The 22,799-nt window shown below is 45.8% G+C and overlaps 1 protein-coding gene across 1 annotated transcript in view; it reads left to right on the forward strand.

Annotated features, from left to right (window-relative positions):
- Nucleotides 1-18,840: 18,840 nt before the first annotated feature.
- The window catches only part of LOC309555572 (uncharacterized protein), a 70,490-nt gene continuing 66,531 nt past the window's right edge, over nucleotides 18,841-22,799 (forward strand). The window contains exon 1 of the mRNA XM_082257632.1: nucleotides 18,841-18,900. The gene's annotated coding sequence lies outside the window, so the exon portion shown is untranslated. The remainder of the gene's footprint in view (nucleotides 18,901-22,799) is intronic.

Genomic DNA, 22,799 nt, shown 5'->3' on the forward strand with positions numbered 1-22,799 from the left:
GCTATCGGTGAGGTGGCTACCTCACTGGACGCCATTGCTGTTTCGCACCGCAACTCCACTGCGTCATGCTTGCTGCACTCCCTGTCCTCAGTACTGCGGTTTGGTCGCTGGAGCGGGCTCCCCACGCCATCTGGACTGGTAAGTGTATATCTATGTGGGGACCTGTCTTTTTTGGGTGTCAGTCTGGGACTGTGTGACCCTGCATGTCTGTGTGGCTGCTGTGCTCCCTGTCAGCTCCTGTGTGCACTTGCTGCCTGTGTGTGGGCTGTGAGAGGGGGGGCTCTCCCGCTCTGCTGGGTGTCATATGAAGCAGTTAGATTTTAGACATGCTGTGCGGCGATCGCTGCGGCGATCCGCCATTTTTCTGGGGCAAAAATGATGGTGGCAGGTCCTGTGAGGTACTGCACACGTTTTTGGCGCCAAACGCCGCCATTTTGAGCGGCGATCTCTTTGCCCAGGGTTTTGTCCTCAGTCGAGCGGCCATGTTTGTGGAGCCTTGCAGAGGCTTCATAGGGGCGGTCAGTCTTGCATCACTTCCTTTTCCTCTGGGACAGCGATCGGTGCAGCAGCCTGTGTGAGCTCTCCAGGTTTTATATCTCCTTTTATCCTGTATTCCTTGCACAGTTTCTTATCCCTGTGGGGGTCAGTGTGTTCAGTGGGTGCGGTGGGCAGCGCTCGCCGCAATCTTAAAGGGGCAGTACCCTTTATTACTTATTTTGCTGGGGCATGGATTCTCAGGATTGCAAGTTTCCTCCCACCCTGGTGGGGGGCCAAGGGGCTGCTGCTTCCCCCGAGGGGGCTGATCTGGCCACTATTGTGGCAAATTTAGCTGCTCAGGTGCAGATGCTGGTGGCTGATCGATCCACAAAACGGCCCAGGGTGTCTATTTCCTCTGATTCAGAGGGCGATGGGGCTGCTATGGCTGGAGTGCCCTTCTCAGGGTCTCACTCATCCCTAGACCTGGTGGGGTCTGACGGGGAGGCTGAGGTGGAAGGGGTTGATAATTCTCCCCCTGGCTCATCTGAAGAGCTTGCACTCATGGATGAGTTAGTTGCTTCTATCAAGCAAACGCTGCATTTGCAGGATGAACCCTGTCCTCCTGCTTTGATGTCCTCTTATGGGACGCAGAGACAACGCAAAACATCGCAGGTTTTTCCTTGCTCTACGGAATTTCAGCGCGCGGTTGACGAGCAATGGCGCAATTTAAAAAGGCCTTTTGCTGTGCCGAGTAGGTTCAAGCTGCGTTATCCCTTTACACTGGCTACTGGTGAGCGTTGGTGTGTACCGCCTCAGGTGGATCACACGGTGGCGATTTTGAATAAATCAACTGCGATCCCTGCTGAGGATACCCCGGTGTTCCGGGACCCGACGGACAGGAGATTGGAATCTCTGGCCCGTCATGCCTATACAGTTGCTGGCTCTATGCTGAAGCCTATTTTTGCTTCCATTATGGCAGCCCAGGCTATTGCGGATTGGACGCAGGTGCTCAGGCGCACTCTGGTGGCTGACTCTGCCCCGCCGACAACTTTGGCTATGGTGGATCAGATTCATCAGGGTGTCATGTATTTGTGTGATGCGGACTTGGATTTAGTCCCTTTGGCGGCACGCCTTTCTAGTGTGGCGGTCTTGAACCGTCGCCTGATATGGTTGAAATGTTGGTCTGTTGACCAATCTTCTCGCAAGACTCTGGCTAATTTGCCCTACGCGGGATCCCGCCTTTTTGGCGAATCTTTGGATACTCTGATAAAGGGTATTTCTGGGGGTAAGAGCACTCTCTTGCCCCAATCTCACAAGAATAAGTTTGTTCGTGGTAAGAAGAATGCTTCGTTTAGGCCCTCTCAGGGGTCCTTTCGTGCCTTTCGGTCGCACTATAAGGGCAAGCCCTTCAAAGGCCATGGCTCCCAGAAGAAGCCGTGGGCGGGTAAGCAGAAGTCCTGCCAGTCCGGATAACAATGCGGCCTGAAGGGGCGCCCTCACCCGTTTCTGGGGTGGGGGGACGTTTGCTCGGTTTTCTTCAACCCTGGCTGGACCGCATTCGGGACAGGTGGGTTCAGGAAATCGTTCGATCTGGATACAAGATCGAGTTTCTCTCTCGGCCGGCGGGCAGATTTTTCCCCTCAAACCTTCAGCTGCCTCCGTTTGCGGGATCTGCACCTGGCGGTGCGGGACCTGCGGGCCCAGGGAGTGGTGGTTCCGGTGCCTCATCGGGACAGATTTCGGGGGTTCTATTCCAATCTGTTCACTGTGCCCAGAAAGGAGGGCAAAGTACGTCCGATTCTGGACTTGAAAGCTCTGAACCGCTTTGTGCGGGTTTGCAAGTTTCGCATGGAATCCCTGCGATCAGTGGTGGCTGCCCTGGTTCCGGGGGAATTCATGGCCTCCATCTACTTGAAGGATGCGTACCTACACATCCCCATTTTCGAGGGTCACCAGAGGTACCTTCGATTTGCCATTGCGGAGGATCATTATCAATTCGTGGCGTTACCCTTCGGTTTCGCCTCGGCTCCGCGGGTTTTCACCAAGGTGCTTGCGCCGGTTCTGGCTTTACTGAGAGCCCAGGGCATCTCTGTCTTGGGGTATCTGGACGATATCCTGATTCGGTCCGCGACCAATCAGGGTCTGGTGAACGACCTGTCCATCACGATGCAGACTCTGCAGGAGTTCGGCTGGACGATACATTTTCCAAAATCAACGTTGAGTCCGTCGGTTCGTCTTCCCTACCTGGGGATGATTCTGGACTCTGTTCAGGCGAAGGTCTTCCTGCCGGAAGACAGGCTTTGGACACTTCAGTGCGAAGTCAGGTCCCTCAGGGACAATCAGTGCTCGTCCCTCCGGACGTGTATGAGGTGTCTGGGATTGATGGTTTCGGCTTTCGAGGCGATTCCCTTCGCCCAGTTTCACACACGGGAGCTTCAGGCGGAGGTTCTGGCCGTATGGGACGGGCGTCCGCAATCCCTGGATCTGCGGATTTCGTTGGGCCACCACACCCGAAGGGGTCTTTTGTGGTGGCTCCAGTCCCCGGCGGTGTCGGGGGGCAAGTCCTTTCGTCCCTTGTCATGGACGGTGATCACCACGGATGCCAGCCTGTCGGGCTGGGGTGGTGTTCTGGGCGTTTTGTCCGCCCAGGGAACTTGGTCGGAGGAGGAATCCTCCCTTCCGATCAACATTCTGGAATTGCGAGCGATAAATCTCTGTCTTCTGCATTGGACAGACAGGCTTCAGGGCCGTCCAGTTCGGGTGCAGACGGACAATGCCATGGCGGTGGCCTACATCAACCACCAAGGGGGCACCAGGAGTGCCCGGGCGGCTCGGGAAGTAGCCGACATTCTGTCTTGGGCCGAGACGCACGTCCCGGCGATCTCTGCTGTTCACATTCCGGGGGTGGAAAACTGGCAGGCGGATTATCTGAGCCGCCAGACCCTGGACCAGGGGGAATGGTCCCTTCACCCGGATGTCTTCCAGATGTTGTGCGCGAAGTGGGGGTCCCCAGATGTGGACCTGTTCGTGTCTCGTCTAAATCACAAGGTGGAAAAGTTCGTGGCAAGGACGCGCGATCCTCGGGCAGACGCCTCGGACGCGTTAGTGACGCCCTGGCATCAGTATCGTCTGATGTATGCCTTTCCACCGATTCAGCTGCTGTCCAGGTTCCTTCGCAGGGTGGCCTCGGAACCGAAAACGGTGATTCTGGTGGCACCGGACTGGCCTCGCCGGTCTTGGTACGCAGACCTCGTGAATCTGGCGGTCAACGCTCCGTGGCGTCTGCCTCTTCGAGCAGACCTTTTGTCTCAAGGACCGATATTCCATCCTGCTTTACAGTCGCTGGATTTAACGGCCTGGCTGTTGAAAGCCAGGTCTTGAAGGATAGGGGTCTCTCCCCTGAGGTCATTCCCACTTTGATCAAGGCCAGGAAGGCCTCTTCAGGGAAGATTTACTACCGTACTTGGAAGGCGTATTTTGCCTGGTGTGAGTCCAGGGGGTATTCCCCTCGCTCATACTCGGTGTCGAGAGTATTGGCTTTCCTTCAAACGGGCGTGGACCAGCGTTTGGCGTTGGCCACGATTAAGGGTCAGATTCCTGCGCTGGCCGTTCTTTTTCAACGTCCTGTGGCGTCTAACTCTTTGGTTAGCACCTTTGTTCAAGGGGTGCGACATTTGGTCCCTCCTAGGAGGGAGCCTTTGCCTCCATGGGATTTGAACCTTGTTCTGTCCGTGTTGCAACATGCGCCTTTTGAAAATATCAGGGAGATCTCGTTGTCTTTGTTGTCCAAGAAGGTTGCCTTCTTAGTGGTGATTACTTCGGCTCGCAGGGTGTCGGAGCTGGCGGCCTTGTCTTGCAAGTCTCCGTATTTGGTGATTCACTTGGATAAGGTGGTCTTGCGACCTAACCCATCTTTTCTTCCGAAGAGAATTTCTGAATTTCACCTCAATGAAGACATTGTCTTGCCTTCGCTTTGCGTGAAGCCTAAGCATCCGAAGGAGGTGGCTTTACATTCCTTGGATGTTGTTAGGGCGATCAGGGTTTACCTGTCGTCGACTAAATCCTTTCGCAAGTCGGATTCTCTCTTTCTCTTTGTCCTTCCTGAGGGACCTCGGAAGGGCATGGCGGCATCGGCTTCTACCATCGCCAAATGGATCAGACAGACCATTGAGCAGGCCTATGCTTTGAAGGGGAAGGTTCCTCCCGTGCCTGTGAAGGCGCACTCTACCAGATCTCTGAGTACGTCTTGGGCCTGTCATCATCGGGCTTCTGTGGCCCAGGTGTGTAAGGCGGCGACTTGGTCGTCCGTTCACACCTTCTCCACATTTTACAAAGTGGATGTTCAGGCATCGGCAGATGCTTCTTTTGGCCGTAAAGTCCTTAGTGCGGCGGTACCTTAGGGTCCCTTGTTTGGGCCCTTGGTTGTTGGGGTGTTTTTACCCCTGAGTTACTTGTTTTTTCCTGGGTTGTTGCTCCTGTTGAGCACGTTTTCCTTTTGCCCAGTTGGTTCTCTTACTTTGGTAAGGTTCCTTTCTCTGATGTGGGTATTGCGTTGCTTTAGGCGCGGCTGCTGTTTTCCCACCCCTCATGTCTACACTGCTATGGGACGTCCCCATTAGTGACGAATATGAAGAGGCGGCGACTGTCGGAGGACGTAAGAGAAAACGGAATTTTTGTAAAATCTTACCTGTAAAATTCCTTTCTCTGAGTCCTCCGACAGTCACCGCCCCCGCCCCTCTTTTGGGGTTTGTTTGGATACTCTACTGCTATTCTACTGAAACTGAGTTGGTATGCAGGAAGCAAGGAGGTTTTGACTGAGGGGACCACCCCCTGGGGGTGGGATATGCTAAAAGCTTTGATATTAATATATTCTGTTGCCTAGCACTCCTACGGAGCAAAGGTCAATAACCCCCATTAGTGACGAATATGAAGAGGCGGCGACTGTCGGAGGACTCAGAGAAAGGAATTTTACAGGTAAGATTTTACAAAAATTCAGTTTTTAACTTGTTTTGTAACTGCTGCATCCTTTCTGACTGCCGGTAATTCGGTAACATATCAGACACTTTCTGCTTATACCGGGGGTCTAGTAGAGTGGCCACCCAGTACAGGTCGTTCTCCTTCAGCCTTTTTATACGAGGGTCCCTCAACTGGCATGACAGCATGAAAGACCCCATTTGCACAAGGTTGGATGCCGAGCTACTCATGTCCAATTCCTCGTCCTCACTGATTTCATTGAAGGTGTGTTCTTCCCCCCAGCCACGTACAACACCATGGGTACCAGATAGGTGACAACGAGCACCCTGGGATGCCTGCTGTGGTTGGTGTTCCTTCTCCTCAAAGTCACATTCCTCCTCTGACTCCTCTTCCTCAGACTCCTCTTCCAGCGTTGCCGCAGGTCCAGCAAGCGATGGTAAGGCTGTTTCTGGTGGTGATGGTGACAACAACTCTTCTTCTTCCTCTTCACGCTCATCTACGGCCTGATCCAGCACTTTTCGCAGGACACGCTCCAGGAAGAAAACATATGGGTTGATGTCGCTGATGGTGCCTTCGGTGCGACTGACTAGGTTTGTCACCTCCTCAAAAGGACGCATGAGCCTACAGGCATTGCGCATGAGCGTCCAGTAACGTGGCAAAAAAATACCCAGCTCCGCAGAGGCTGTCCTAGCACCCCGGTCATACAAATATTAGTTGACGGCTTTTTCTTGTTGGAGCAGGCGGTCGAACATTTGGAGTGTTGAATTCCAACGTGTCGGGCTGTCGCAAATAAAGCGCCTCACTGGCATGTTGTTTCGCCGCTGAATATCTGAAAAGTGCGCCATGGCCGTGTAGGAACGCCTGAAATGGCCACACACCTTCCTGGTCTGCTTGAGGACGTCCTGTAAGCCTGAGTACTTATGCACAAAGCGTTGTACAATCAGATGCAACACATGTGCCATGCACGGCACATGTGTCAACTTGCCCAAATTCAATGCCGCCAACAAATTGCTTCCGTTGTCACACACCACTTTGCCGATCTCCAGTTGGTGCGGGGTCAGCCACTGATCCACCTGTGCGTTCAGGGCGGACAGTAGTGCTGGTCCGGTGTGACTCTCTGCTTTCAGGCAAGTCAACCCCAAGACAGCGTGACACTGTCATATCCGGCATGTGGAATAGCCCCTGGGGAGCTGGGGGGTGCAGTTGGTGTGGAGCAAGACGCAACAGCAGAAGAGGACTCAGCCGAGGAGGTTAGCAAAGAGGATGGAGTAGGAGGAGTAGAGGAGGTGGCAGCAGGCCTGCCTGCAAGTCGTGGCGGTGTCACCAACTCCTCTGCAGAGCCACGCATTCCATGCTTGGCAGCCGCCAGCAGGTTTACCCAATGCGCAGTGTAAGTGATATACCTGCCCTGACCGTGCTTTGCAGACCAGCTATCAGTGGTCAGATGGACCCTTGCCCCAACACTGTGTGCCAGACATGACAAGACTTCCTTTTCCACAATAGAGTACAGGTTGGGGATTGCCTTTTGTGAAAAAGAATTTCGGCCGGGTACCTTCCACTGCCGTGTCCCAATAGCGACAAATTTTTTGAAGGCCTCAGACTCCACCAGCTTGTATGGTAAAAGCTGACAGGCTAAGAGTTCCGACAAGCCAGCTGTCAGACGCCGGGCAAGGGGGTGACTCTGTGACATTGGCTTCTTGTGCTCAAACATTTCCTTGATAGACACCTGACTGTGGGCAGATGAGCAGGAACTGCTGAAGGTGAGAGGCAGAGTGGCGGGTTGTTGATAGGGGGCAAGGAGGACAGCAGTGGTTGACGTGGCTGAAGATGCTGGACCAGGAGGAGGATGGTGGCTTTGAGTTTGTGTGCTGCTTTTACTCATGTGTTGATCCCATAGGCGTTTGTGATGTGAGATCATGTGCCTTCGCAAAGCAGTTGTACCTAGGTGGGTGTTGGACTTCCCACGACTCAGTTTCTTTTGGCACAGGTTGCAAATGGCATCGCTGCTATCAGAGGCAGACACACAAAAAAAATGCCACACTGCTGAGCTTTGCAATGACGGCATTCTGGTGGTTGCAACAGCTTGCGTTGATTGGCGTGCTGTCTGGCTGACCCCAGGTGCCGATACATGCTGTCTGACTGTGCCACTTGCTCCCTGGGATGACCTCCCCCTGCTTCCAACTCGTCTCCTCCTCCTCTCTGTCTCCCCATCTGAACTTTCCCCCTCTTCTTCTGCTCTTCGAGCAGGCACCCAGGTGACATGCACAGACACATCGTCATCATCAGCCGCTTCACTTGACAACTCAGCAAAGGCAGCAGCAGCAGGTACAACATCATCATCATCATCATCACAATGTACGTCCATGTGTATAATGCTGCCTGACTGAGACATATGCCCGTTATCTACATCCTCTGGCACTAATGGTTGCGCATCACTTATTTCTTCAAACTGATGTGTAAATAACTCCTCTGACAGATCAAGTGAAGCGGCTGTGGTGCTAGTGTTGGTGGTGGTGACGGCGGGCGGGCGAGTGGTAAATTGAGAGGTGCCCGAAGCTGAGCTGGAGGAGGATGGTGCATTAACGTTCCGAGCGGAAGCTGTAGAAGATTGGGTGTCCTGTGCAAGCCAGTCAACTATGTCCTCAGAATTTTTTGAGTTCAGGGTACGTGGCTTCTGAACACTGGGCATTATTCTAGGGCCAAAGGAAATCACAGCACCACGACCACGACGGCCCCTGCGGGGTGGCCTGCCTCTGCCTGTCATTTTTTTTTAGATTTGTGGTACTATGCCTGCAAGCTGCTGTGCCACCGTATATATGAGTGGTGGGCACTGCAGTGGGCACAGTACACTCTGTGGACCTGACAGTCACTGGCAGGCCAGGCAACTGCACTTATAAAAAAAATATATATTTTTAATTTGCAAGCTGCTGTGCCATCGTATATATGAGTGGTGGGCACTGCAGTGGGCACAGTACACTCTGTGGACCTGACAGTCACTGGCAGGCCAGGCAACTGCAATTATAAAAAAAAATATATATTTTTTTAATTTGCAAGCTGCTGTGCCACCGTATATATGAGTGGTGGGCACTGCAGTGGGCACAGTACACTCTGTGGACCTGACAGTCACTGGCAGGCCAGGCAACTGCAATTATAAAAAAAATATATATTTTTTTAATTTTCAAGCTGCTGTGCCACTGTATATATGAGTGGTGGGCACTGCAGTGGGCACAGTACACTCTGTGGACCTGACAGTCACTGGCAGGCCAGGCAACTGCAATTATAAAAAAATATATATATTTTTAATTTGAAAGCTTCTGTGCCACCGTATATATGAGTGGTGGGCACTGCAGTGGGCACAGTACACTCTGTGGATCTGACAGTCACTGGCAGGCCAGGCAACTGCAATTATAAAAAAAATATATATTTTTTTAATTTGCAAGCTGCTGTGCCATGTATATGAGTGGTGGGCACTGCAGTGGGCACAGTACACTCTGTGGGCCTGACAGTCACTGGCAGGCAAGGCAACTGCAATTATAAAAAAATATATATTTTTTTAATTTGCAAGCTGCTGTGCCACCGTATATATGAGTGGTGGGCACTGCAGTGGGCACAGTACACTCTGTGGACCTGACAGTCACTGGCAGGCCTGGTAACTGCAATTATAAAAAAAATATATATTTTTTTAATTTGCAAGCTGCTGTGCCACCATATATATGAGTGGTGGGCACTGCAGTGGGCACAGTACACTCTGTGGACCTGACACACACTGCAATTATGACAGGGGAAAAAAAAATTATTTTTAAAACTGCAAGGTACTGTGCCACCCGATATGAGTGTGGTGTGCACACAGTACAGTCTGTGGTGGGTCTGTGGCCTCTCACACACGGCGGGCAGGCAACTGCAGTGCACAATAGATATATATATATTGTGGGGACTCAGCTCGGTGGTAGGCGCGGGTGACCCCTTTGGGGGTGCGTTTTCACAGAGAGATAGCCGAGCAGTGGTTGCAAACAACACTGTTTTATTCATGCAATTTACTTCAAACAATTGCAAGCCTCAAAACAGCCAAAATAAAATAAAATAAATCCTTGCCACTGTGGGCAGCTACCTTCTCACACACTGGAACCTATCTAATGAAGTCTGTCTCCAACCTACTGTTGGAGCAAACTTTGCTGATCCCACAGCAGGCACTCAATAGTCCATTTTTATCTTCATATAACATAGTTCATTTAACATGTCCCTTTGTTTTCTCTTCACATAGAACAACAATCCATCTCCTCACCTTGAGAAGGCTTCCCTCAGAAAATGTCCATTGGTTTCCTTTCACATCCCGCTTGTTACCCTCCTTAGCGCACATCACTTTAGGGGGTCTTCTCCCATGCTCACCAGCTTGTCGGAAGGCACTCATCTGTCTGTCCTCCTCTCCCAGCCCACACGGCGACAGGAGGCAGCATTCCTTCTCCCATGCCCACACGGCGACAGGAGGCACACGTTTGTCTGCCTTCCTCTCCCAGCCCACACGGCGACAGGAGGCAGCAATCCATAGACTTCCTCTGGACAAATTATAGAGGCCTTCATTTCCTCATTCCGAACAGCTGAAGGCCTTTCAACTTCTTTACACCTTCCTGCTGCCTTTGGCAGCCGACACCCTATAGTAATTATTGAACTTTCCAAAGCAGGTCTGAATGTGTCTCCGCTCTGTGACTACATCCCCAGATTTACCTGACTTCCTTTTCAGAGAAGCCTATCCTACCAACCCCTAACAAATGTACCTCCTTTTTCTCCATCAACCCATCCCCCACGGTTATTGCCTTTTGTTTCACTTGACCCTCCCTTCTAGATTGTAAGCTCTAACGAGCAGGGCCCTCTAGTTCCTCCTGTTTTGAACTGTATTGTAACTGTATTGTCTTCCTTCACATTGTAAAGCGCTGCGCAAACTGTTGGCGCTATATAAATCCTGTATAATAATAATAATAACAATATGTGTATATATATATATATATATATATATATATATATATATATATATATAAAAATTACTCAAATACCATTCCTAAAAAGGGCTTTTTGGGGTGCTGTTAGGATGCTGTCCTTACAGCAGGAGTGGACCGAGAACACTGACTAACAACTGTCCCTATTAACAGCAGCAGCACTCTCCCTGCTCTCACTAACACACTGCTTCAGAATGATCTAAGATGGATGCTGCCCTTGCTTTTTTATAGGAGGTGGGAGGGAGGGTATGCTGATTGGCTGGAATGTGTCTGCTGACTGTGAGGTACAGAGTCAAAGTTTGCCTCAATGATGAATTATAGGGGGCGGACCGAACATCTCATATGTTCGCCCGCAGCGGCGGACGCGAACAAGCGATGTTCGCCGGGAACTGTCTGCCGGCGAACAGTTCGGGACATCTCTACAGTAGTAATATCTTTGGGCAAACTACCAAGTCTGCTCCAAAAGGCCCCACACATGTATGTTGGTGATCCAGTAGCAGTTGAGCCTGTACCCCTGGGACCAACACTTGCCAGTCGGGCTGTAGTGACCCAGCAGAGAATACCTTAGAGCAGCCCTCAAAAGGTATTTTGCGAGTGGAATGATGAGGATGGCGAGTAAGGGCTGTGCTGTATGAGGAATGTAGTGCTTACCTCCGTCGCCGCTGTTCACATCGCAGCCTGTATTGTTCTTCAAAAAAGGGTGGACCCGGGGCGCAGAGCAGTGCGCCCTGAGCCCACCCATTGTGTGACAATAGCGAATGAATATTCACTATTGAGGATAAAGGAAGGTGTGTGGTGCTGCCAATATATAGTTAATAATCCATACACATCTCAAAGGTGCTAAACATATAAACTGTGATAAATCCGGTGTGTATCTCTGCAGTGATTTATAAAAATAAATATTATGTAAAAGAATGTAAAATTGAGTGACGATTTACTAGATAATAAATTGTTCATAAAGTGCCAAGTGCAGCAATACTGTATTCTGGGTGATGGATAAATCAATAATTGAATAAACCAATAATACGTGACCCAACTGAATGTAAAATACACCAAATTAATTAGACTGGATAATAAAATGTTCATAAAGTGCCAAGTGCAGCAATCCTATATTCTAGGTAAGAAATAGATCAATAATTAAATAAACCAATAATATGTGACCCAGCTCAGTGAAAAATAAACTAAATTGATTGTGCCAATACAAAACACAAATGTGATACAGAGATATAAATTCTAATTGGTGATGGCTGTGTTAAGTGTATGGTGATATCGCAACCTATAAGGAATAAATAAATAAATAAATAAACTAACAACAGTGATAACATATACTGATGAAAGATGAGCCACTGTGTATATCCTTGGGTGTGTCAAATGAATACAACAATATATATCATATGTTGGCAGAGAACTATATATAACTATATATGACACTTAATGCAGGTAAATGGGACAGTATATATCCACCATAAAAAATAGCAGCAATAATCAAGGTTCCAGAGAAAATTAATAGTCCATAAATAGCCTAAAAAAGGAGGGTAATCCCACAATTAAAATTAGTCCATAGGATTATAGTATAAACAAAGGTGACTTCAGTGCAGGTGCTTCTAATTAAGATTTTGAGGGTGCCCGGACTCAGGTGATCACTCTGTGCTCCCCGCACCCCCAGGACCGCACTCACCAGAGTTGATCACCCCTGCAGGGGTATCAAGCCTTGGGTATACAATCTTTAAATCCCCCTCTCTGGTCTTTATGGATAGGAGCGTTATCCAATGCCCTGCCCGAGTCCTTCGTCACACTTTCCTTGGAAATGGGGTGTCCACGGGTATGTATAGGGAATAAAGGCTCACATAGGGCAGTACCGTTTAACAACACTTTGTTAGATTTTAAAATGGTACTCACAAGCGGATATATATCAATCGGCAGGTAAAATCAATTGCGGTCGCGCACTTCAGGACTCCTGAAGACGTCACTCCGACGAAACGCGTAGAGCGTCATCGCGTCACATCCGCCTGGCTGGAACGCACATCCGGTTTGTGGAACGAACGTCCCAGAAGTGCGCGACCGCAATTGATTTTACCTGCCAATTGATATATATCCGCTTGTGAGTACCATTTTTAAATCTAATAAAGTGTTGTTAAACGGTATTGCCCTATGTGAGCCTTTATTCCCTATACATACCCGTGGACACCCCATTTCCAAGGAAAGTGTGACGAAGGACTCGGGCAGGGCATTGGCTAACGCTCCTATCCATAAAGACCAGAGAGGGGGATTTAAAGATTGTATACCCAAGGCTTGATACCCCTGCAGGGGTGATCAACTCTGGTGAGTGCGGTCCTGGGGGTGCGGGGAGCACAGAGTGATCACCTGAGTCCGGGCACCCTCAAAATCTTAATTAGAAGCACCTGCACTGAAGTCACCTTTGTTTATACTATAATCCTATGGGCTAATTTTAATTGTGGGATTATCCTCCTTTTTTAGGCTATTTATGAACTATTAATTTTCTCTGGAACTTTGATTATTGCTGCTATTTTTTGGTGGATATATACTGTCCCATTTACCTGCTTTAAGTGTCATATATAGTTATATATAGTTCTCTGCCAACATATGATATATATTGTTGTATTCATTTGACACGCCCAAGGATATACACAGTGGCTCATCTTTCATCAGTATATGTTATCACTGTTGTTAGTTTATTTATTTATTTATTCCTTATAGGTTGCGATATCACCATTTAACACAGCCATCACCAATTAGTATTTATATCTCTGTATCACATTTGTGTTTTGTATTGGCACAATCAATTTAGTTTATTTTTCACTGAGCTGGGTCACATATTATCGGGTTTATTTAATTATTGATCTATTTCCTACCTAGAATATAGGATTGTTGCACTTGGCACTTTATGAACATTTTATTATCCAGTCTAATTAATTTGGTGTATTTTACATTCAGTTGGGTCACGTATTATTGGTTTATTCAATTATTGATTTATCCATCACCCAGAATACAGTATTGCTGCACTTGGCACTTTATGAACAATTTATTATCTAGTAAATCGTCACTCAATTTTACATTCTTTTACATAATATTTATTTTTATAAATCACTGCAGAGATACACACCGGATTTATCACAGTTTATATGTTTAGCACCTTTGAGATGTGTATGGATTATTAACTATATATTGGCAGCGCCACACACCTTCCTTTATCCTCCATTTTTTATTATATTCCTCTGGAATATAGTTTTAAAGGTGGGCTGCAGCCATCATTAGCATAAAGTTTTTAAGAATATCCTAATCGCGGATTTTTCATACTACAGAATATTCACTATTGTCACACGGATTCTTCTCCTGATCCTCCTCCTGGCCAATCAGGAAGCAGGTCCGAGACCTGTTGCCTGATTGGCTGAAAGGCGAACAATTGCCTTTGGCCAAGGAGGAGGAGGACTTGGGAGATGCGGAGGATTGAGGAGAAGCCGCCGCTGCATCAGGTAAGTGAACGCTGGTCTCTCTGCACACTATGGTCACTCTACATTTAAGGGGGCACGCTGTGGGCACTCTGCATTTAAGTGGGCACTCTACATTTAAGGGGGCATGCTGTGGGCACTCTACATTTAAGGGGGCATGCTGTGGACACTCTGCATTTAAGGGGGCATGCTGTGGTCACTGTACATTTAAGGGGGCATGCTGTAGGCACTCTGCATTTAAGGGAGCACCCTGTGGGCACTTTGCATTTAAGGGTGCACGCTGTGGGCACTCTGCATTTAAGGGGGCACGCTGTGGTCACTCTGCATTTAAGGGGGCAAGCTGTGGGCACTCTGCATTTAATGGGGCACGCTGTGGTCACTCTACATTGAAAGGGGCACGCTGTGGTCACTCTGGCGAGGGTGTGTGTAGGGGCGGAGCAGGGTAGGATTTGGGTGGGGCAACAAGTGGCGAGTAACTCTTAAGGCCTGGCTAGTAGCCCATAACTTGAAATTTTGAGCCCTGCCTTAGAGGATATCTTGACACACCTCTAGCCGCTCCTACTATCACAACAGCTTCCTACCCCAGGCAGAGCTTGTCCTGTATTGTTCAGCCAAGGCAGATGCAGCATCTGCTCCTTCACTAACTAATTGTAGTGGTCTTCTTTTTTTGCCACAGCACACCAAAACTCCTGCATGCAGGACTTTGGTGCACTTTCAGAAAGTGCACCAAAACCACGGGACATAATAGACGTCAATGGAAAAGCTTTGATGTGCCACTTGTCGCTATTGCCCAAGTCTGGATCACCAGTGCCATGCTGGGATCGGAAATCCTGCTATTAGGGGAGACTGCTGGGATTTGCAGTTCTCTTTGAAGAAACATCCTATGGACACTACCAAATGTGAACTTTCATCCTGTGCAGGTATGCTGGGGCAGCCACAAGCCTGAAGTTAAGGACTAAGAAAGTTAGGGAAAAGACTGAACTTTATGTTGAACTGTTACCTAGGAATGTCATCATGCTAAATTATTTATGTAAAATGTTTGAAACTTTGCCCCTGGTCTGAAGTTATTAACCGGTGCATATACAGCTAGGGTCACTACACACATTGGGGTATGAAGATAACATTACAAGGACTAAAACAGTGTGAAGTAAAAGCAAGTGGTTACCAAGGGTAACAAAGCTTTCTCTAGCAGCCTGTTGTAAGCATGTACATGTGACAGGTGAGAAAGCCTCCTGCAGCGAGTGAGATATTGTTGGCACTCCTTCTGCAGTGATCGATCCCCCATAGCAAAGGGAGGAGATCTGCACCACCGGGGCCCTCAGTCTGTACACAGAAACCAAAGAAGAAAAGTTAAGTGAAGTGCACACATGTAGTCAGTGATAGGTGCCTAGCGGGACCCCATACCCTTACTGGGAGTGAGGTAGTGGTGATTTGCTGGACAGGTGGAGAGGGCAAGGGCTCTGCATGTCTCTCCTAAATGCACAAGTGACCATGGTGATGTATGCAACAGCTCTCTCCTGTTTGATTATTGCAAATAAATCTACAAAAAATCATCCCCTTGACTAAGCCTGTGCTTATCGATGTGTTTTGGAACTGGTACCAGGGCCTGGCAGCCTCTGAACAGGTAAGGGAGACCTGAGGTGTTTCCAGCGGCCCCTTTAGGGGTGAGTGCTACACTAGCCTTTGAAGTAAGGTGCACATGCAAGAGCTGCCATTTTTGTATAGCCTGCTCGCTGCAATTGCCGTAAAGACATATTAGACACCTGATACCTTCAACTGCCATTCCCATACTCCTGCTGGGCTTCTAATGTTCCCCTGCACCTTTAGGGAGGAATGGACTTCCTCCAGGCATACCTGTCCTTAATTTATCCATTGCTACATACAGTTAGGTCCATATATATTTGGACACAGGCACAATTTTCATACTTTTGGCTCTATGCCTCTAGAATAAAATTAAAACGAAACAATCCAAATTAATTTGAAGTGCAGACTTTCAGCTTTAATTCAAGGGGTTGAATATAGATATCCAGTACAATTTTAGGAACTGCAACCATTTTTATGCACAGTCCCCCCATTTTTAGGGGCTCAAATGTAATTGGACAAATGGCTATAATCATAAAAAAAAATGTTAATTTTTAATATTTTGTTGAGAATCCTTTACTGGTAATGACTGCCTGAAGTCTGGAACCCCTAGACATTATCAAAGACTGGGTTTCCTCATTTCTAAAGCTGTGCCGGGCTCTAACTGCAGCTGTCTTTAATTGTTCTTTGTTTGTGGGTCTTTCTGCCTTTAGATTTGCCTTTATCAAGTGAAATGCATGCTCAATTGGGTTGAGATCAGGTGATTGACTCCTGGGTTGCTCTAGCAGTGTGTTTTGGATCATTGTCAATCTGTAATGTGAAGCGCTGTCCAATCAACTTTGCTGCATTTGGCTGAATCTGGGCTGACCATATATCTCTAAACACTGCAGAATTCATCCGGCTGCTTCTATCTTTTGTCACATCATCAATAAAAACCAATGACCCAGTGCTATTGGAAGCCATGGATGCCCATGCCATCACACTGCCTCCACCATGTTTTACAGATGACGTTGTGTGCTTTGGCTCATGAGCTGTTCCAAGCCTTCTCCACACTTTTTTCTTCCTGTCATTCTGGTACAGATTTATCCTAGTGTCATCCATCCAAAGAATGCCGGTCTGGCTTTTTTTAGATGTTTTTTTTGGCAAAGACTAATCTGGCTTTTCTATTCTTCAGGATTATGAATGGTTTGCACCTTGTGGTGACTCCTCTGTATTTGCTCTCGTGAAGTCTTCTCTTGATTGTAGACTTTGACAATGATACACCCACCTCCTGGAGAGTATCCTTCACTTGTCTGTATGTTGTAAATGGGTTTTTCTTTACCATAGAGAGGATACTGTGATCATCCACCACTTTTGTCTTCTGTGGATGTCCAGGCCTTTTTATGTTGCTGAGCTCACCAGTGTGTTCTTATTCCCTCAGAATGCACCAAACTGTTGATTTGGCCACTTCCAATGTTGCTGCTATCTTTCTGATGGATTTGTTTAATTTTTGAAGCCTTACAATGGCCTGTTTCACTTGCATGGACATCGCCTTTGAATGCATGATGTAGGGGTCACAGCAATAGATTTCAAATGCAAATACCACACTTAGAATCAACCCCAGACCTTTTACCTATAATGTAAAAAAGATATATATAGAAATTAGCGCAACCGATGATAATATATATTACAATACAGCTGCTATACCAAAACTTTTTCACTCAAAAGTAAATAAATATTTGCAAATAATAAGGGTACAGCGCTTATGTGAATAGTGCTATAAAGGTGCTAATATAAATCAAAGTGACATCGTGCTAATAGTGCCAACAATGTTGTATAGTAATCAGGTGAGAATCAATATATAAATAAATCAATCCACAATATATATCAATATCCAACAGTTATCATCACTATGTGCAAATAAGTAAAATAAAGTGCAAGACAGTTGTTGTGGATAAAATAGGTGCTGTGGAAAAAAGTCCATCCAAATGATCCACTGTGCAAAATCAACAAATAAGGTGGCACTTTATTAGCACAATGCCACTTTGATTTATATAAGCACCTTTATAGCACTATTCACTTTAGCGCTGTACCCTTATTATTTGCAGACCTTTTACCTACTTATCTGATGAGGAACTAACGAAGGAGTAGCCCACACCTGGCCATGAAACAGCTTTTGATTCAATTATCCCACTTTTGGTCCCTTGGAAAAGGGGGTTGGCTATTCTTAAAAGCTGTAATTCCTAAACCCTTCCTCCGATTTGGATGTACATACCCTGAAAGGGAACCTGCCAGTGTGCATTTTCAGTCCATATCTATTATATAACTGTAACGGAACCGCCGACCCACACTGTACTTCTAGACTTCCGTCAGTATACGGCTTCCTTGCAGTCATGAACATATATGCCAGATTTTCCCAGCCGCCCTCATACAAAGCTAGCCAACAACTTAGCTTGTACTGGAATCTCTCTTTATTGAACAGTCATACAGAATTTATATACAGCATGGACCTCCCCCTCCTGATCATATTACCACACACAGGTCAGGGGTTGCCTGATTACATTATCATATGCAGGGGAAATTGTATACAGAAACAGAATTAACCTGAACTAATTATCTAGCCATCTGGACAGAACAATATGGGCTCATTAACATTTAACAATGGGACAGGCAGACTTAACACAATCCACATTCCACCTCAATAGATAGACAATAGGACAAGACTGCCAATGACAGTCTGTCCATCTCCTACATTGAAGTACATGGAATACACATTTACGTATTGCTATGATTTTTTAGGAGTCAGACTTCAAGGCAACAGACTATAGGTCTCACAGTGTAAAGTGGGATTAAATCTTCACATTTCTTGAGAGATATTGCTGACAAATATTACGGTCCCATTTGAAGCAATCCAAATCCTTAAGTATCTGTCTTTCACTATTTCACAATAACTATAGCTTGAATATGATTTGATAAATACCTGAAAAATCTAAAATTGTGCCTGTGTCCAAATATATATGGACCTAACTGTATACAGTGTCCTAATATGCAGACTTTCAAATATAAGAGTTAGGACCGCACTTTTCAGAGGAGCCTTGATGAGGCAGTATTGCTTCCATATTTATTTGCAAATGTGTCACACTAAAACCTTTGTTTTTAATGTACATTGTTAGAAATCGCAATTTTTTTTTTTTTACAGAATAGCTGGTAAGTGCGATGGGAGAACGTTTAGCTGTTTGTTCTAGACATGCAACCTTTGACATTTTACTAACAAAATATGTCACAACACGTGAACACAGCTGATCCACACCCACCTTTCCTATTTCCTTGTACACGACAAGGATTCCACACAGCTGTTATACTGTCAAGAACAATGGTGAAGATAAAATAACATTTAAACAGGAAAAGGGCTTTTAATCAACAAAAACGTAAGTTTTGTTTTTTACTATACTCTTATATATATATATATATATATATATACTCTTTTATAGTGCATTAATAAACAATATTTCTTATTTGTTTTTTAACATGGTTTTGTGGAAGTTGCACAATTCGCCGCTTGTTCTGCATTTACAGGGCATACGTGTGTATATGATAAACCCATAAAGCAGACATATACTGCAAGCTATATATAAAAAAAAAATCTTATATGTAATATATTGGAAACGCTGCTCTAAAATTGTGTACCCGTGCTTAAAAAAAAGGGTAGAGCAAGAAAACTGATGCCTGAATAGTGATTCTCCCCTTTGGCAAGGACAATGGGAAAAAAGCTGGCTTGGGGGAAACTGGGGGTCCTCTCTTCTCAACCATACATTGTTTGCAGGCTGATTTGAAATTTGTTAATATAATGGAGCAGTTTGTTATTGTTTTTTCACTCTAGTAGCTCACAGTCATACTTACAATAAAAGTAAACTCTGAAGACAGGCATAACTTGTATTGCTGTGTACAGTTATTTACTATGTTGTAGTAGGATAAAACCTTCCCAGCAGTAATTAACTTAAAATTATTTAAACCTTACTTTTTATTTTGGAATAGACACACTAAGCAGAATGCAGGACTCGGAGCTGCAATGTTTTAGTGGATGGTGCTATTGACACTAAAAGACCAACCTCGCTAAAGTGCATTCATCTTGGTTAAAGGTGAGACATAAACACATTCTAGATCTGTATTCCAAGCTATGTATTTCTAGCTCACCTGCTTATACATACAAGCCATACCTTGGCCTCAGTGTCAAGTTTTTTGCAGACTCTAACAGGTTTTCTTCTAAGATTGCCCTGTATTTGACTCCATCTATCTTTCCATCCACTCTGGCAAGCTTACCTGTCCCTGCTCTAGAAGAGCATCCCCGCAACATGATGCTACCACCACCATGTTTCACAGTGGGATGGTGTGTTCAGGGTGATGTACAGTGTTAGTTTTCCGCCACACATAGCATTTTGCTTTTAGGTCAAAAAGTTGAATTTTGGTCTTATCTGACCAGAGCACCTTCTTCCACATGTTTGCTGTGTCCCCCACATGGCTTCTCGCAAACTGCAAAGGTGAATTCTTATGGCTTTCTTTCAACAATGGCTTTCTTCTTGTCACTCTTCCATAAAGGATGATATTAGATGGGTGAATCCATGCTATGGACAGAGAATAATGTGTATGTGTGGCTGCTGCCTCCACTGTGATTGCTACCACGTCAGAAATGGATATAGTATTTTAAAGTTGATATGGCGCTGCTTGTACCAATATATGCCTTGTGGGAATTTATGTGCAAATAAGAGAAAAATACTTTAGAAAACTGTTTATATACAATAATATTATGCAGTATGTAAAATTGATAAAATAAATAAACAGTGTCTCCAATCAAATACATTGTGTAAGCTACATGAGCTCCCTGGAATACAACAGAGATGCGACCTGTAGGTAGTGTACCTGCAGTGCAGAAAAGGAGCCAATTTACCTGGTTTATACATGCCAGAGGTACACCCTAAAACCTCAAGACCTTGGTATGTCCTAGTAGTATATTGAAGCAGAGCAGAATTCACAATGACCAGGGTCACTCCTGTGCACCTCAGTTAGGATGAATAGTTGCTTATACTGCATTTGGACAGTGGGGAGCTGTTTGTTCTCTTCCCATTTACCTTCTTATGAGACTTTTATTAGATTGTTCTCTCAGACCCATTACCAGTATGAAACCTTCTAATTGTATTCTGGAATGCAGAGGAAGAACAGAGATGAATACATTGTGCAGAATGGACTTTCACCATGGAGATGTAGTCTACAAGGTTATTCCACGGTTCTATAGACCCACAACCGGAAGTGATGCAATGACGCTGTAGCTCCTCCCTATGCGTTTCATCACATCGATGTCATCAGGTGCGGCCGCTCCTTACGGTTTCGGGTCCATGGAATGCATTGCGTCCAGGATTACCAGTTTTTCATATGCTTATGTGATCTTACCTAAATGTAAGTGTAATACCTCCAATATTTTATAATAATTCATTTTTAACGGAATTACACTATGAAGCCTGTCTTTGATGTTCTTATATATATGTGAGCCTGCTGGGACAGTGGATACAAAGGAGAGGGGAAGCAGCTTTTCTGTTGACCCTGGATTTAATGAGGCAGCTTTTGCTGTGGACCTGGATGTCTAGATACAGCCAGGAAGGGCTGTGAATGTGGGTTACCCCTATATGGGGAGAGATTTCTGGTGAGTGGAGCAACAAGAGGGGGAGAATGTGTGGAGACACCGGGCACACCTCATTGTTTTTTCTGCTACACCAGATTAAGCTTTTGTTCAGCAGTGCTATAACAAGGAGCGGTTAATTGCTCACATGTGTTTTGGAACACTATTTACAACACTTATCACTTTCATTTTCTGATTTGGTTGAATTAACAAAGGATTATTGGACTTATTATAAGCAGCACTGGTCACTTTTCAAATGTTATTTGCACAAACATTTGAATGAAATATGTATGTGATTGGAGACAATGTTTATTTATTATATCAATTCTAGATACTGCATATTAATATTGTATATACAAAGTTTTCTGAAGTATTTTCACTTATTTGCACATAAATTCCCATGAGGCATATATTGGTACAAGCAGCACTATATTCATTTTAAAATACTATAGCCACTCTTCCATAAAGGCCAGATTTGTGGAGTGCATGACTTATTGTTGTCCTCCTGTGGACAGATTCTCCCACCTGAGCTGTGGATCTCTGCAGCTCCTCCAGAGTTACCATGGGCCTCTTGGCTGCTTCTCTGATTAATGTTCTCCTTGCCCGGCCTGTCAGTTTAGGTGGACGGCCATGTCTTGGTAGGTTTGCAGTTGTGCCATACTCTTTCCATTTTCGTATGATGGTTCGAACAGTGCTCCATGAGATCTTTAACAACTTGCTGACCATCCACCATGTAATTACTGTGGCAAAGTGTTGCTATTGCGTGAAACGACGTACCTGTACGTTGTTTTATTCAATAGTCACTAGATGGCTCCGTCGCACCGCCGGAGGTGCAATCTCACTGTGGTTGGCTAGTGGGGATGTCAATCAATAGGTCCGGCAGACCCGATGTCCACTGGCCACCAGGGATAATCCCTGGGAATAGCAGAATGGCAATCTGTCTATGTAAACAAGGCAGTCCGCTGTTCTGTAAGGGGACAAGATGGAGATCCTGTGTTCCTGATCCCTGTCTTCACCCAATCAGCGCACCCCCCCCCCCCCTCCCCACAGATTGTAATCACCTCTTATGGACACACTTAACCCTTTGATCGCCCCTGATGTTATTCCCTTCCCTGCCATTGTCATTAGTATGGTATCAGTGCATTTTTTTTTTTTTTAGCACTGATCACTGTATTAGTGTCACTGGTCCTCAAAAAGTGTCAAAAGTGTCAGTTAGATGTCCGATCTGTCCACCGCAATGTCGCAGTCCCGCTAAAAATCGCTGATCACCACCATTACTAGTAAAAAAAAAAAATTATTCCATAACAATATGTAGACGCTATAGCTTTTGCGCAAACCAATCAATATTCACTTATTGGGATTTTTTCACCAAAAATATGTAGTAGAATACATATTTGCCTAAATTGATGAAAAAAACTTGATTTTTTTATTGGCTGTGTTTTATAGCAGAAAGTAAAAAATATTTTCAAAAATGTCACTATTTTTGTTTATAGTATATACTATAGTTTATAGTATATTTTGGCTACAGTGTCACACGACCGCGCAATTGTCAGTTAAAATAATGCAGTGCTGTATCGCAAAAAATGGCCTGGTCATTAAGGGGTAAAACCTTCCAGTCCAGAAGTGATTAAACCTTGGGGTATTTTATTTTATAAC

Source organism: Pelophylax lessonae (genome assembly GCF_965119305.1).
Source record: "Pelophylax lessonae genome assembly, chromosome: 5".
NCBI lineage: Eukaryota > Metazoa > Chordata > Amphibia > Anura > Ranidae > Pelophylax > Pelophylax lessonae.